Source organism: Capsicum annuum, chromosome 4, assembly GCF_002878395.1.
Source record: "Capsicum annuum cultivar UCD-10X-F1 chromosome 4, UCD10Xv1.1, whole genome shotgun sequence".
Classification (NCBI taxonomy): domain Eukaryota; kingdom Viridiplantae; phylum Streptophyta; class Magnoliopsida; order Solanales; family Solanaceae; genus Capsicum; species Capsicum annuum.
The window spans coordinates 228,074,754-228,090,491 of record NC_061114.1 but is presented as its reverse complement, the minus strand read 5'-3'; the positions used below and the strand labels follow the sequence as shown (position 1 = coordinate 228,090,491).

Sequence of the window (15,738 nt, the reverse complement as noted above, 5' to 3'; positions counted from 1 at the left end):
GGGAGTTTAACTTGAGATTATGCTCAATAGCACGACATGACTACTGAAAGAAGGGAAACTGTTCCTAAAACATCTTATAGCCTCCTGTACATAAATGTGGCGCGCAATACACCCATGCACAAGACTCTACTAGATGCGACTTTTAGACTTCCTAGGACTCTATTGAACCTTAGGATCTGATACCAAGTTTGTAACACCCTAATTTTCTGAACCGAAATACTACATAATTCTCATGACCCCGAAGGACCATAAGCTAACCCATGACTGATATCTGTACCTGTATACTGTAAATCATGACAATATAATGCGAAAAACATGCACAATAGGCCATAAGGTTCAACTAAAATGTGTATATCAAAACAACATTCGTGGGGTAATAAATACCCAAACAACTGAACACAATTCCAAATACTTAATACTGAATTTGATAACAAAGTCTGAAAGTAAATCTAAAAGCCTCTAAGTACTTTCTGAATAAGGAGTTGAAGGAACATGTCTCCAACTAACTCCGTAAAACTGAAATGATAAAATAAATAAATAAATCAAATCATATTGTCCTTGAATAGATGAGGACTCACTGTATCTCTACGACTGGAATGCTACCGCTACTGCTGATCTGGAGCTCATGTCTTCGGACCTATGGTGTAACATGAAAGAAAGCACCATAGCGCAAATGCATCTGTACAACTGGAGTACTAAGTATATGAGTAAGGTAGGCTAAATGAACATGGGTTTCATGCATGAACAATGCTAACTAACTGACTAATATGAACGTGAGAGTGCAAACATGCATACATAAAAACTAAGAGCGTGAATGCGTGATAGCTAGATCTGTAATCTAATACATGGTTTACTAATAACTAGCATAACTGATACTGTAATTCTGATAACCTGGGTGACTGTAGCTGACAGTCCTGAATTTGATGGAACTATCTGAGTTTCGTACTGTGACTAAGTTTTACTGTATCTCACAGTCTTGATATACTGAAATCTGAAGAACTATCTGAGTTCGTTTACTGAGGCTGAGTCTGAAACTGTGGGAGATAGTTGTTTAACCGAAATGCCCCATGTATGCCAATATGGCTAAGTTGGGGTCCAATCTCTGCCCCGACTGGAGGGGTGTCAATACCGTTCCACCGATAAGGATAGCTGTGAGTGACCCTTACTTGGCAGGTACTCAAGGTGAGAATGGTGGGACCTTAAACTGACAGGTTAAGCCACCCCATCAACCCTAATCTAACAGGTTACGATGTTTCAACCTACACTGGCTACGTAGTTCTGGAACACGAGGATGACTGCTAAGAATCATACCCTGAATTGGCAGGTGAATTCCCATCCTTGGGTTCACTCGGTGCTAACTTCTAGTCCCATCTGGAGGGACTGAACATGATTTAACTGACTGTACATGGACTGAATAACTGACATTCGTTGACTGACGGAGTAGTACTATTATCTGAGAGTTAACTGAGATCATGAAATTTCTAATATTTCCTAAGTCACATGACTGACTGAGTTCTATAGATTATAGCTTGACTGAGATTATCGTGGCAACATGACATGGCTCTAGGCACACAACTATATTTATCGGGTACGAATACCCCCAGGACTCGATAGAAGGAAACTGACACACATGACATGACTTGATCACAAGATTGGAGTCCACAATCCACAATATCATAAGTAAGGGATAGCATATTTCATGGGTTTATTCAACATGTCAAACATTATAGGAAAAACATGGATATAATTCGCATACATAATTCATATTTCCATCATCATACACGTTTCATGCCACTACCATAAGAATACATAAATAGCATGGAAATTCATATTGAAGTGTATAGCTAACATGAACTTGTCATTTAGATATCATGGAATCATGTAAATATGAACTTCTATCATCCTAGGCATTTTATCAAACACCTTGCATGCATTCTCTAAGGAATAGGTGGATTTCATACTTGCATTATATCAAACCACCCAAAGTTCATGATTTTCGACCAACAACTACATATATTCTATGAAAACATCCTTAGATATCATCTTGAAACTTAAACATCAATCATCAACATGTACATGCTTATATCACCACAAAAAGTTTACAAAATAACATTTAAAAATATGATTCTTGAGCTCTATGAACGAATTGAATCCATAGATGAACACTATGCATACCTTTGAATAATAATCCGCGAAGATTGTAGTGAAATAGGCTTGGAATCGGAAACCCCCATATTAAACCCTAGACTGGTTCTTGGTTTGTTCTTGAGAGAAAATTGATGAAACTATAATATTTTGGTGAAAAATGGGTTTAATCTCGTGTTTAAGACTATATATAGGGTAGGAAAAATGTCCAAAATACCCTTTAAGATGCGGAGGTTGAATGCTGAAAACTGGGTACCCATCGGACTGGCAGGGTGGCGTCTTGCTCTCCCCTCCCTCTCTAAGAAGGGCAGCGCCTTGCTTAGAGAGGCTCTCTAAGCTGGGCGGCGCCCCCTAATAGCGGAGAGCTACTGGTTTGAAATCCAAACATGCCCTAAATGGAGTCCAAAAATTTTGAAACTTACCCGGGATGTACTACAACCTTTCCCCATCACAACGCAACTTGAAAATTGAAAAATGAATGTCGGGAAGGTCGTCAAATAAATCCCGGAAGTTTGGAGGTCTAAAATGAGACTAAGTGTTGAACACTTATGAAAATTGGCTAAGTCTTGAAGCTTATAAAGCCAAGAGAGCTGAATTCGGATGCAACGATTTTGTGGGGTCTTACATGGACAATTACCAAAATGCCCTTAATTTCCCAGAGAAGGTTGAAAAAATGGCCTGGGGTGATCTTGCAGGCGCCGCCTGCCCAATTGCACCGCTATAAGTAAGCGTCGCCCGCTCTATCTCGGGATGAGCTCCCAGGCCAGGCGACGCCTGCAGATCGTGGACCCTCACTGGATTGGCACCCCAAACGTGCCCTTATGCTCATCTAAAAATTCTGGAACTCACACGATACGTACCCTTGAATTCCCCGGTCACAACGCAACAAAAATTTATAAAATTGGAGTTCGGGAAGATTAAAAAGTTGCGTCCCAAAGACTACCAGCTAAAATGACTCTAAGTCCTCATTACACTTAGAAAAATTTTCAAGTTTTAAGTCTAAGAACACACCACTAAGAGTTAGTACATGCACGACTTTTACGGAGCATTACACATGATTTTCCGATCCGGGTTATTATGTCTCCTAGAGGTATTTTACGCTGGCCTGGTGCCGTGTGGCATATTAGATATAGACACTCCAACCCTTACGGCACACTTGGGTTGGGGGCATCCCCACCGAGTCAATGGCGTATTCCATATAGCCCGTGGGATTTTAGACTTGTAGGAGTGTACCACCTAACTCAGAAGTAATACAAAGATCAGAAATTATTTTGACAAGAATGTCTTAGAATATTCAAAATGATGCCCATGTGTTTTGGAAACTATTTTATACATGATGTGTTGTTAAATTGCTCTCATATATTTTTATATCTATGAATACTCTATTTTGGATTGATTCGCGTGCCAGTACTTTTGTGCTGCCCCCCTTCTTCCAGGATCTGAGGCAGAGTCTAGGGGTCCTGACAGACAGTAGCTTTCGTCAGATAGAAGTGCAGATTTCAGTTGGTGAGCCTTCTATATTCCAGAAGGCCTGTTATTGTTAGACATTGATTATTGATTATGGTTTGGTCTATTGGGGACTTTGTCCCAGTTTTTAGACAGCTTTGTTTAGTTTATAGTAGAGATTTGACGGACTGAGTCAGACATTATTATTCAGATACTTTTGGTATTTAGTTTTCAGTATTATGACCATGTTTCCGCATTAGATTTCTATTTTCACATTTTCTCTTATTATATGAATGTTGTACATTATTACCAGATAGGGAAGGGCATTCTGGGACTTTGTGGTTCGGGAAGCTCGTTACGGCCAAGGCCCCGGTTCGGGTCATGACAGAAATGGAGTTGGGAAAACTTTGGAAATCTCAAGAATCAAACTTTCAACACATACACTTTTAACTTAATTTGCGTAGGGGACTTATTTGGGAGTTTCTTCTAACCGACATAAATCATGTGAGCTTACATGGAGTCCAACATTTTGTCCTCCTAAGGAAGAAGCCCCACGTTGGGGAGGAGCGTTATACTCTTTCCAGGGAGTATAACCTCAACTTAGTGATCAAAAACTCGGCCTTATGTCCACAAATCTCAATCCTACGATGGAACGTAGTTCTGTGGAATGAAACCTTGGAATCATACCCAACTCGGTGCTAAATACTACTCCCATACTAAAACTCAGAATTCTTTTTAGGAAATCCGCCTCAAAATAACTCAAGGGTCTATAATGAAGACCAAATCATATTTCTCTTAATTCAAATCATACAAAATTTGTGGATTCCTATTTTAACTCAAAATTCACAATATAAATCTTTATTCAAATCTCGGTAAGTAATTTGCTAAAGAAAGACTCAAGATCATAACATCATCAAAATCCAACTTCAATATTGATATAAATATAATAGTTCAATATTCCAAGAATATAGTCCCAAAATTTAATAGTTGTCTCATATCAACTCAAAATAATAATACTTACTTAATGTCATTCTTGAAATTTATTCAACAATACTAACTCGTAAAGAAAACGTACAAATCACAACATAAACATTTAGATCAAAGCATAATAAGTAGAAATATCATGAAATCCATAACTTGAATAACTCATTAATTTAGAATCTTCAAACATGATAATTTGGACATAATCTCATTCATAAATCATAAATACTTTAAATAAAAATCAAATTTTAGGCACAAGAACGGAAGAATTGTTCTTGTTGAACACCCACATACCTCAAATTTGTGACTTTGGATGAACTTGCGATTCTGGAACTCTACTCATAAAAATAATAGGTGCTCCTTGAAGATCTTGTTCCGAGGATTATGATTCCTGAATTATTTTTGAAATTTAACGGATGAATTTTGGTGGATCTAAATTTTTGTTCGAAGCTGATGCGTCTCTGTTTTCTGGAGAGAAACTGATGAATGGTACTATACTGACCAATTGCAGCCAATTATTGAATTACAGAAGGAAGAAGATTGAAAATTTATTGGAGCACCGGGATTACCCGGGTGGAGCCTGCCTTATAGCACTGATGTAGACCGGGTTGTGCTTGCCTTACAACACTGCTATAGACCGGGTTGTGCCTTCCTTACAACACTATTGTAGACCGGGCTGTGCCTGCCTTATCGCGGGGGTTCATTGGTTTGAATCCAAACGTGCCCTAAACGAGGTCCAAAAATTCCGAAACTCACCTGAGATGTACTATTGACTTCCACGATCGTAACAAAACTTGAAAATTGAAAAAAGGATATCGGAAAGGTCATAAAATAATTCCTCGAAGTTAAGGGCTCAAAAATAAACTAAGTGTTGGAACACTTAGCAACTTTTCTAAGGATAAGGCTTCTTTTATTTCGCTCGAAATGCTTAAACGATGAGGGAACTTCACGGGGTCTTACAGTTCATAAGCAGAAAAACATGGTCAAGATTTTCTGTATACCTAACTCTTACTTTGTCAATTGGCCTTTGGCAAATTGGCCTTTCTTGGTTAGGAAAGCCCAGAAAAGTATGACCTTTTGTTGATGTTTTGAGGCAGATTTTTTCCTATAAATAGAGGCAACTTCAGCTCATTCAAACACACCAACAAAGAGAGAAAGAAAAGAAGAGTGAGGTATCAGCGAGAGTTTAGTCTGTGAGGAAAAATAAAGAGCGTGAGCGATATTGTAGAGAGGTGGGAAAATCAAAAGAGAGATTTCTTTTGAGTGTGTAGTTACTTTGAGTATTGTACTTGTGAATACGGTGTAAAATTTCTTACTACAGAGATATCAGTTGCTCCTCTTGGCCCGTGGTTTTTCCCTCATTGGGTTTCCACGTAAAAATTTTGGTGTCATTATCGCTCTTATTGTTCTTGTTGTTTAACCGTATTACTGTTGTCGTAATTATTACTCTTTATTACCGTAATATTATTATCGTGGCGTGATTTATTCCCAACATGTTGGTATGTGGAATATATCATCAGAAGAATCCACTTAAATGTTGGACAAGAACTTCATGAGCTAAAAGTCTGTATGCTTTTTCTGTAAGATGAAAACTGTCCCAAAAAACATAATCTGAATCACTGGAACATGTATATGTGCATAACCCCGCAACTTCTATTTTCCCTATCCCGCAGCATCCTTTGTCTGAATACTTGAATCCTACACAATCATATAAAAATAAGTAGTTTTGTCCATTCTAACTAAAGGGTAGCCCGGTGCACTAAAGTTCCTGCTATGCGCGGGGTTCGAATTTGTCCATTCTAACTATTCAAGAAAAAACAAACATAATTTACCATATTTTTGAGGGTTGTTGATGACATCAAGTGGAAGATCATATATATCTACATACACCAATCTTGAATTAGGCAATTTGTTTCCTGAAGAACTCAAGTATTTCTTTCTTTTCCTCCTTTTAGTGTTCTTTGTGATGGCAAACACCCGATTGGTGGTATGCCAAAAACACCAATTCAACGTGCCCCTAGCCCGTATAAATCCTTTAGAATTATGAACAACATCTCATTATATAGTCTTGTATATTCCCATGAATTCAGATTGAGTTCAAAATTTATATAAATTACCTGTACAAAACTGGAAGCCGAGTTGACCAAGAGATTAGCGTATGATGAAACATCATAGGATGATTTTCGGATAGCCAAACCAAAATACGTGTTGGTAATATCATTGCTTCCTGTGACTATCATGAATAAGATAAGTATTTGCCAAAATTTCATTCTTTCTGTCCTCTCCAACTATTTCTGTGAGCTTTACTATGTACTTTTTGAATAATATTAATTGACCATCTAATGATATGACTTTCTGCATATACACATTAAGTTTCAGAACTAAAAGAAAGTTTGCTGGTAAAAACACATAAAAAAATGAAGAGAGGAAAGAAATATACCACGATTTCAGATGTTAAAGGATCATATCCTGCACCGCCTGAAGCAAAATTAACTCCTGTGATGAGGTCTTCTGGTTGTAAAGTTGGATCAAGATATGATGGTAAAAGCTCCTTTATTCCCAATTCTTCCACTGAAATGAAGACAAAGAGAATAAGAAAACGCTCGGACTCTCCAGAAGTGTTGCCACATTTGTGTCGGATCTTTCAAAAATACACTACTTTTGGAGGATCCAACAAGCGCTAGTCCACATGTTCTAAGAGTGAGAAAAATAGGTGTAAATTATTGTCCTATCTAATCAAACTACAGATAGTTTGAACTTTACAACTATGCTGCTCGGACTCTCCAAAAATGTTGATTCACTGGTGATGGATCCTCCAAAAACACACTACTTTTGGAGGATCCAAATGCACCAGCCTAACATGTTTAAAAAGTCCGAGCAACATAGATGTACACTATATGCCTCTCTATTCAAACTATAGATAGATAGAACTTTATAACTATGTTGCTCAGACTCTTTAGAAATGTAGTTGAACCTGTGTCGGATCCTCTAAAAATACACTACTTTTGGAGGATCCAACACGCACCAGTTAACATGTGTTAAAGAGTTTGAGCAACATAGATACTTTATAGTCCTCCCTATTTAAACTATAGATAGACAAAACTTTACAATCATGCTGCTCCTACTCTCTATAAATGTTGCCACACCCGTGTCGGATCCTCCAAAAATACACTACTTTTGGAGGATCCAACACGCACCCGTTGACATGTTTTAAGAGTTCGAGCAACATAGATGTACATGATAGTCTTCTCTATTCAAACTATAGATAGATAGAACTTTACAACATACTGCTCCAACTCTCACGCTACACCGTGTCGAATCCTCAAAAAATACACTACTTTTGGAGGATCCAACACGCACCTATTGATATTTTTTAAAAGTCCGAGCAACATAGATGCAAAATATAGTCCCTCTCTATTCAAACTACAGATAGATAGGACTTTACAACTACGTTACTCCGACTCTCCACAAATGATATCACACCCATTTCAAATCCTCAAAAAATACACTACTATACTTTTCGAGGATCCAACATGCACTCGCTGACATTTTTAAGAGTCCGAGAAACATAGCTGTACAATATATCAAATTTTTCTTACCAAGGAAAATTCGAAAACCTTCCAGTTGGTATTCCTCCCATAAAATCTCAAACCATAAGGAGGATAATTAACCTTAGCTATAGTTTTGAGGCCATTATTATTAGCAGTATCAACAATGGAATCTTCAAAAACAAACGCTGCTGGAATAGACTCATTAGGAGGTATACTTATGGCATTACAAAAAGGCAAACTTATTGACAACACAAGAAAAGAACATATTTTGAAAAAGTGGAACTTCATTGATAAAGTTTAATAACTTTTTAGCTTGGTGGAAAGAAACACACAAGAACTAGTATACTATATAACTTTAAGAATCAAGAAATCAATCATGCTGAGTAAATGCTTTATTAAATTATTAGTGTACAATCAAGATTGCACTTTTATGGAAGCTTTGACTTTAATGTATCTTTTACTAGAAAGTTCAGCATCCACCAAACAAGCCCATTACGTAAAAATGGATACTGAATCTTTTTGACAAAGCTGTTAGACAACTGGGATTGCATGGACAGCAAGAGCTGCTTTCAAGATTATTTTACTACTTTTTTCTGTTCTGATTTGTGTCATTATTTCTTTATTAGTCTATTTATAAAAAGAATGACACGTTTCTATGGTTCGAAATAGGAGCGAAGTTGGCATTTTAGATACGTACAAGGACGGAGTCAGATAGGGCCGAGAAAATTACACTTTCTATACATGATTGAACTTTTTGTTTATGTATATATAGAGCACTTTAATTGGTTGGTGACCAACGAGAAGCATGCGATTAAAAAAGGCCAAATTTTGAATCCCAAGAAAATCTATTTTCCGTCCCTTTTGGCTTCCTTGCGTGTTTATTTTTTTATCATCTGAACCCCTTTCGTATAAAAATCTGGCGCTACCACTGGATATGTACATGTTTACCAAAACCAATCCCATACTTGTATCATAAAAAAATTGAGATTCAGAATCCATGAACTAAAATTTCTGGCTCCGTCTCTATTTGAAACATCTAACTCTTAACGTCTCATTTTACCCTTAAATAGAAGCTTTCATTGAAACACGAATGTTATAGCCTGTGGGTACATAGCTTTACCCTTACCTTGTCCTAAAGATACTCCACTCAAATAAACACTAGTTTGTATTTAAACTTCGTTTCTAGTTAAATTATGTCACATAAATTGCAACGATGAAATATGATATCAAACTTTCTCTCTAGAATATAAAATATGAAATCACGGGCAAAGAGTAATTTGCACATGGGTTGAAAGATAAAAAGCATATATTGCATTAAGTGAGTGTGTGTGTATATATATATATATATATATATGATCTCAACAAACAACTGCAACTAGCAGTAAATATAGTGCATGCGCAACTTCATTCTGTACCACTAAATGCAACTTCATCTGTCACTAAAAGAATGGCCACTATTGCAGTATGGGAGGTTTTTTATTAAAATGGGTTAAATTTAATGTTTCATATCTCCTTCGTTTCGGTTTCTTTTGGCCTATTTTGACTTGACATAGAATTTAAGAAAGTAAAGAAGATTTTTGCATAAAATAGTAAAAGATAAATGACTAGTATGATACAAAAAGAGTTTAAGGAGAAATGTATTTAAATTTGTTCACCTAGTTACAGTGATTCAGCGGCATTTAAAACCTTATACACAAGAGTATACACTGGATTAGAGTTCATAATTTGATATACTTCGAATATATATATATGTTAGGATCGAGAACTCGATTATTGCGGAATTTAGCCAAACAATGTAATAATGACAATAATAAAGACAATAACAAGTTGATAGTAATGGTACTTAAAGAAAAATAAAGAAGGCACAAATTTAACGTGGTTCTATCAGTGTGACCTACGACCACAAGCGGAGAGGAACAACTTCACTATATCAACAAGAGTACAATGGAGAGATTACAAAATTAGAGTAGTCACTCTAATTAACCCAAATATCCCAAGAGAATAACCTCACAAGATCACTCCAAAAGAAAGGGATCACAAAAGTGTTTCCCAACACCCACTCTCTAACTTAATACTCTAATAGGAAGGGAGAATAAATACAAGAGAATGAAAGATAACTCTTGTAAATTGATGTATTAGAAATGAGAAAGAAGGCCCCTATTTATAGTGATGAGAATGAACTTGTTGTTGTCCATGATGAAAAATGGAAGATGTAAATTTCAATATTTGCATGTGAATGGAAGAAATTTACAACAAAATGTTTGGTAGCAACTTTGGTTGAACAAGTAGCAACTTTCTTTGAACAAATCCAAAAATAATCTTCCAACTTTGGTTGCAACTTTGTTTGAACAAAGTGTGAATCAAAGAAACAAACAAAGGGCACATTACAAATCTCCACCTTGGCCTGAGTTTGGTTAATATAGTAAATTTGCTTCCTCTCTGCAAAAGCTCGTGTGGGCAAAATCATTCTTCACAAACGGCAATCAAGCTCAAGTAAAGCTTGAACTTACTGACTGGAAGAGACTTTGTGAACATGCTTGCAGGATTGTCTCTAGTGTTGATCTTCTGAACAGAGACCTTTCCTTCAATAATAGATTCCCGAATAAAATGGTACTTGATGTCAATATGCTTCGTCCTCTCATGATACATTTGATCTTTAGTCAAGTGGATGGCACTTTGACTATCATAGAAAATAATAATACCACCTTGGTGTGGACTGAGTTCAGGAAATAGACCCTTCAACTATAAGGCTTCTTTGATAGCCTCGGTCACTTCCATATATTCTGCTTCGGTAGTAGATAAAGCTACTATGCGTTGTAATGCAGCTTTCCAACTGATAGCACAACCACCAATACAAAATACGTAGCCAGTCAGTGATTTTCTTTTGTCAAGATCACCTGCATAATCTGAGTCTACAAAACAAACCATAGTTAGTATTTCTTCCGAATTCCAAACATGATTTTGAAGTACCACGCAAGTATCTGAGAATCCATTTCACCGCCTGCCAATGAGCTTTTCTAGGACAAGCCATATATCGGCTTACCACACTTACTGCTTGTGAAATATTTGGACGTGTACAAACCATTGCGTACATAATACTGCCAACTACACTAGAATACGGTACATGTGCCATATACCTTTCTTCTTCCTTTGACTGCGGTGATTGAGCAGCTAATAACTTAAATGAGCAGCAAGAGGAGTGCAGTAACGCCCCAAAAATGGATCCCAAGATGTCACACGGTGCTTAAGGCTACATGTAGCCCCAAGCTAGCCCTTTTTGCCTTCTACTATCTCTAATACTTACTTTAGGATATCAAATCATGTATAGTACTATAATATATCAAGTCCAAGTTGAATTACTGAGATACATAGTTTGAGTATCAAATACTGAAACATCCAAACACAACTAACAACCTTGTCTGACAAAGCCTGTACTACTCAAGAACTAGAGAGCCATTGGGATAGGTCCCCAACTGACTCATACTCAAATAAAAAGTAGATAAATACAAATGCTGATAATACTGAATATCTGGAAATTAGGTCCCCTAACCATGAGGACTCACCACTACAGGAATGTAAATAAAGGCGCTCGAAATCACTGACGCTGCTGGGACTGAGCACCTGAACCTACATTATGAGAAAATGTAGCACATAGATGTATATGTGGGTCAGCACTTTGGGAATGTACTGAGTATATGAGGGTGTATGCATTTAAGTAAACAATATCATCAATCTTTATAGAAATCATGCATGCTGACAATAATGACTCACAAAGCTTGAATAAAATCTGAAATATAAACATCCTAAATCATGAATAATGAAACATGTATCATAAATCTCGTGAGTCATTATACTTAACTCAAGAATTTGAATTTCTCCTTTTATTCTCAAAACTCGTAAATTAAAGAAATCTTTAAAACAATACTTTGGAACTTTGGGACTGTGGGAGTTTCTTTTAACCGACATAAACCATATGAGCCACATGGAGTCCAACGTCTCGCCCACGTTGGGGAGAGCTGTTCTACCCTTGACATCGAAATAGAACCTTAATGTTACTGATCACTATCTCGACCTTAGGCCCATAAATCTCATTCCTACGGTGGCACATAGTTCTGGGAAAGTAGGATGCGCTAAACCCACACTTCCCACTCGGTGCTAAATACTACTCCCATACTTAGGCTTAGAACTTTTAGGAAATTTACCTCAAAATAACTCAAGGGTCTATAATGAAGACTAAGTCATATTTCTCTTCATTTAAATCGTATGAAATTGTGGATTCCTATTTTTACTCAACATCAAAACATCAATCTTGGTAAGAAATTTGCTAGAGGAAAACTTAAAATCATAACATTCTCAAAACCAAACTCATTCTTGTTATAGATATAATAATTCAAAGCTTTCAAGAACATGGTATTAAAATCTCAATACACTTCCTGGAATTCTTAAGGAAATATCAACAACTCATTCTTGGACTTAAAGCATGTATGCATATTCAAGTAATATTAACCTTCAAGGTGGTAGTAATTCAAGACTTCAACTTTAAAACCATTCAAAACTTCAATCATGGTAGGAATACACAATTCATTTATAAATTTTCAATTCACAACATAAAATATATGAAATATCATAAAATTCAAAGTTTGATCAACTCATAGTCTCTTGAACTTGAAACATATCAACTAAGCATAATACAACTTAACAATACAAAATTCTTTAAGAAAACTAATATTTTGGGCACAAGACTTGTTCAAACCCCACATACCTCAAATTTGTGAGTTTAGATGAACTCTTACTTTTGGAACTCTATTCGTAAAATTGATGGATGCTCCTTATAGCTCTCGCAATGGGTATTTCAAATCTTAAATTATTTTCGAATTCCTACGGTTGAATTTTAAGGGATCTTGATTTTTGTTTTGGGGCTAAAGGATGTTGTTCTTGAGGATTTGGAGAAAAAGATGAGTATTTTGGCTGAAAACATGTTTAATCCCGTGTTTATGGACTATATATAAGGTGGTAAAAGACTAAAATACCCCTAAGGAAACAAACAATGTCACAGTTGTCCCCCAGTTGACAGGTTTGATATGCTGGAGTAAATTGTCCATAACATTTTACTCAGATGTTAAAATTGAATGAAACCAATTGCATTGGAAATAAGACTCAAAGATATTTCATTTGATATATAGCAGCTTTCCCAGTTCATTATATACAGGAAGTTATGATCGTTTGAATTTGACCCTGAAATTGGGGCTGAAATGCGCCCAGAAATGCGGGAGCATTTCAAACCAGTGAGCTATGCCACTGAAATGCGCCTAAAATGCACCCGGAATGCATCCAAGACGTACTACTGACTTTCCCCATCATAATGCAACTTGAAAATTTAAAAACGGATGTCGGGAAAGCCCTAAAATAATTTCCCGAAGTTCGGAAGTTTATGGAAATGAAAAAAATTTCAACACTTTGCCAAATTTTTAAGTGCTAAGCTTCTCTTGGCTAGCTTAAGTGAGCCTTTACGACTAGGAAAATTTGTGGGATATTACATTATCTCCCCCTTGGGAACATTCATCCTCGAATGTCGCTTGCTAGGCTAAGAACATAGAGAAAACTGAGGATACACGTCTAAAATAATTTGCTAAACTGACTCTGCTTCACTTTAAACATTGAGTACTTCAAAGAATACATGAACTAGTGATAAGAATGGCTATGCATATGAATCATGGATAAGAAAGGGCTGAATTAAGGAAGAATAGTACCTTCGACTTTCTTTGAATTGGCGGAGAAGAGGTGCGGGTACTTGGCTCGCATGTCTGCTTCTGCTTCCCAAGTAGCGCCCTCAACTGACTGATTTCTCCACAAAACTTTGACCAAGGGAATTTCTTTGTTCCTTAGTCTACAGACCTGGCAATCCAAAATCTCAACTGGAATCTCATCAAAAGAAAGGTTGTTCTGGACATCAGGGTTCTCCGAAGGATCTACAACAACAGCATCATAAATACACTTTCTAAGCATAGATATATGGAATACTGGATGAACAGCTGACAATTCTACGGGTAACTCAAGCTCATAGGCTACTTTCCCAACATGGCATAGAATCCTATAAGGGCCAACATAACGGGGACTAAGTTTCCCCTTCTTGCCAAATCTTTTCACCCCTTTCATGGTTGAAACTTCCAGGTCTACTAAATCACCAACTTCAAACTCAAGGTCACTTTTTCTTACATCTGCATAAGACTTCTGGCGACTCTGAGCTGCCTTTAACCTTTCTATAATCAATCTCACCTTCTCCATAGCTTCAAATACCGCATCAGGTCTAACCAAAGTAGCTTCACCCACTTTGAACCAACCTATTGGTGACCTACATCTCCTCCCATACAAAGCCTCAAATAGTGACATCTGGATACTAGCATGGTAACTATTGTTGTAGGCAAACTCCATCAATGGCAAATGTTAATCCCAACTACCTTTGAAATCAAGAGTACATGCCCTCAACATGTCCTCTAAAGTCTGAATAGTCCTCTCAGCCTGACCACCAGTCTATGGATGAAAAGTAGAACTCAAATGAACTTGGGTACCAAGACCCTTCTGAAAAGCTCTCCAGAACTGTAAAGTGAACTGAGTACCCCTATCTGAGATGATAGACAAGGGAACTCCATGCAACCTGACTAACTCACGAATATACAATCTATCATAATCCTCAGTTGTATAAGATGTATGCACAAGTAAGAAATATGCTGACTTAGTCAACCTGTCTATAACGACCCAAATAGAATCATGATGATGATGCGAAGGAGGTAAACCAGTAACAAAATCCATAGTCACCTCTTCCCACTTCCAAGTAGGAATACTAACTCTTGCATCTTACCACTAGGTCTTTGGTGCTCTACCTTAACCTGTTGGCACATTGCACACTTTGCTACAAATCCTGCTATATCCTTCTTCATGCCATTCCACTAATAGATTTCCCATAAATCACGGTATATCTTGGTAGCTCCGGGATGAATAGAATATCGCACGTCATACGCTTCAGCCATAATTCTCTGCCTCAGATCATCACCGTCAGGAACACACAGTCTACCCTGCAATCTTAACACACCATCTCCCCCTTAGGAGAAAACCTCTACTTTTTGGTCCTTGACTGACTCTTTCAGTCTGATCAAACTAGCATCTAAGTCTTGCTTCTCCTTCACTTCCAAAACTAAAGAGGATTTGGAACTACTCTGCACTAACATACTCTCTTCAGCCGAATCAAGCAGCCTAACACCCAATCTAGACAAACGATGTATATCATGAGCTAACTCCTTTTTACCTTCCTCCATGTACGAAACACTACATAATTGATTAACGCGCAAAATATGCATAGGATCTGTTGCTTTTGGAACATCTACGCGTAGGAATGACGGTTTTTGTTCTAGTCTGAAATGCGGGATGTTACAAGTATGATATTGTCCGTTTTGGGTCAAGCCCTCGCGGATTTGTTTTTGGGCATCTCCCAAAAGGCCTCATACTAGTGGAGTTGGATGACACACTTAAATATTGGACATTCTTCCTCTATTTCTCCGATGTGGAATTAATTTGCTTCCCAACAATATATCATAATCAAGTTATTTAAAAGGTAATT

The 15,738-nt window shown here is 37.1% G+C and overlaps 1 pseudogene; it reads right to left on the bottom strand.

Moving 5' to 3' along the window:
* Positions 1–5,958: 5,958 nt before the first annotated feature.
* Positions 5,959–8,419, bottom strand: LOC107868533 (annotated as a pseudogene).
* Positions 8,420–15,738: the final 7,319 nt, after the last annotated feature.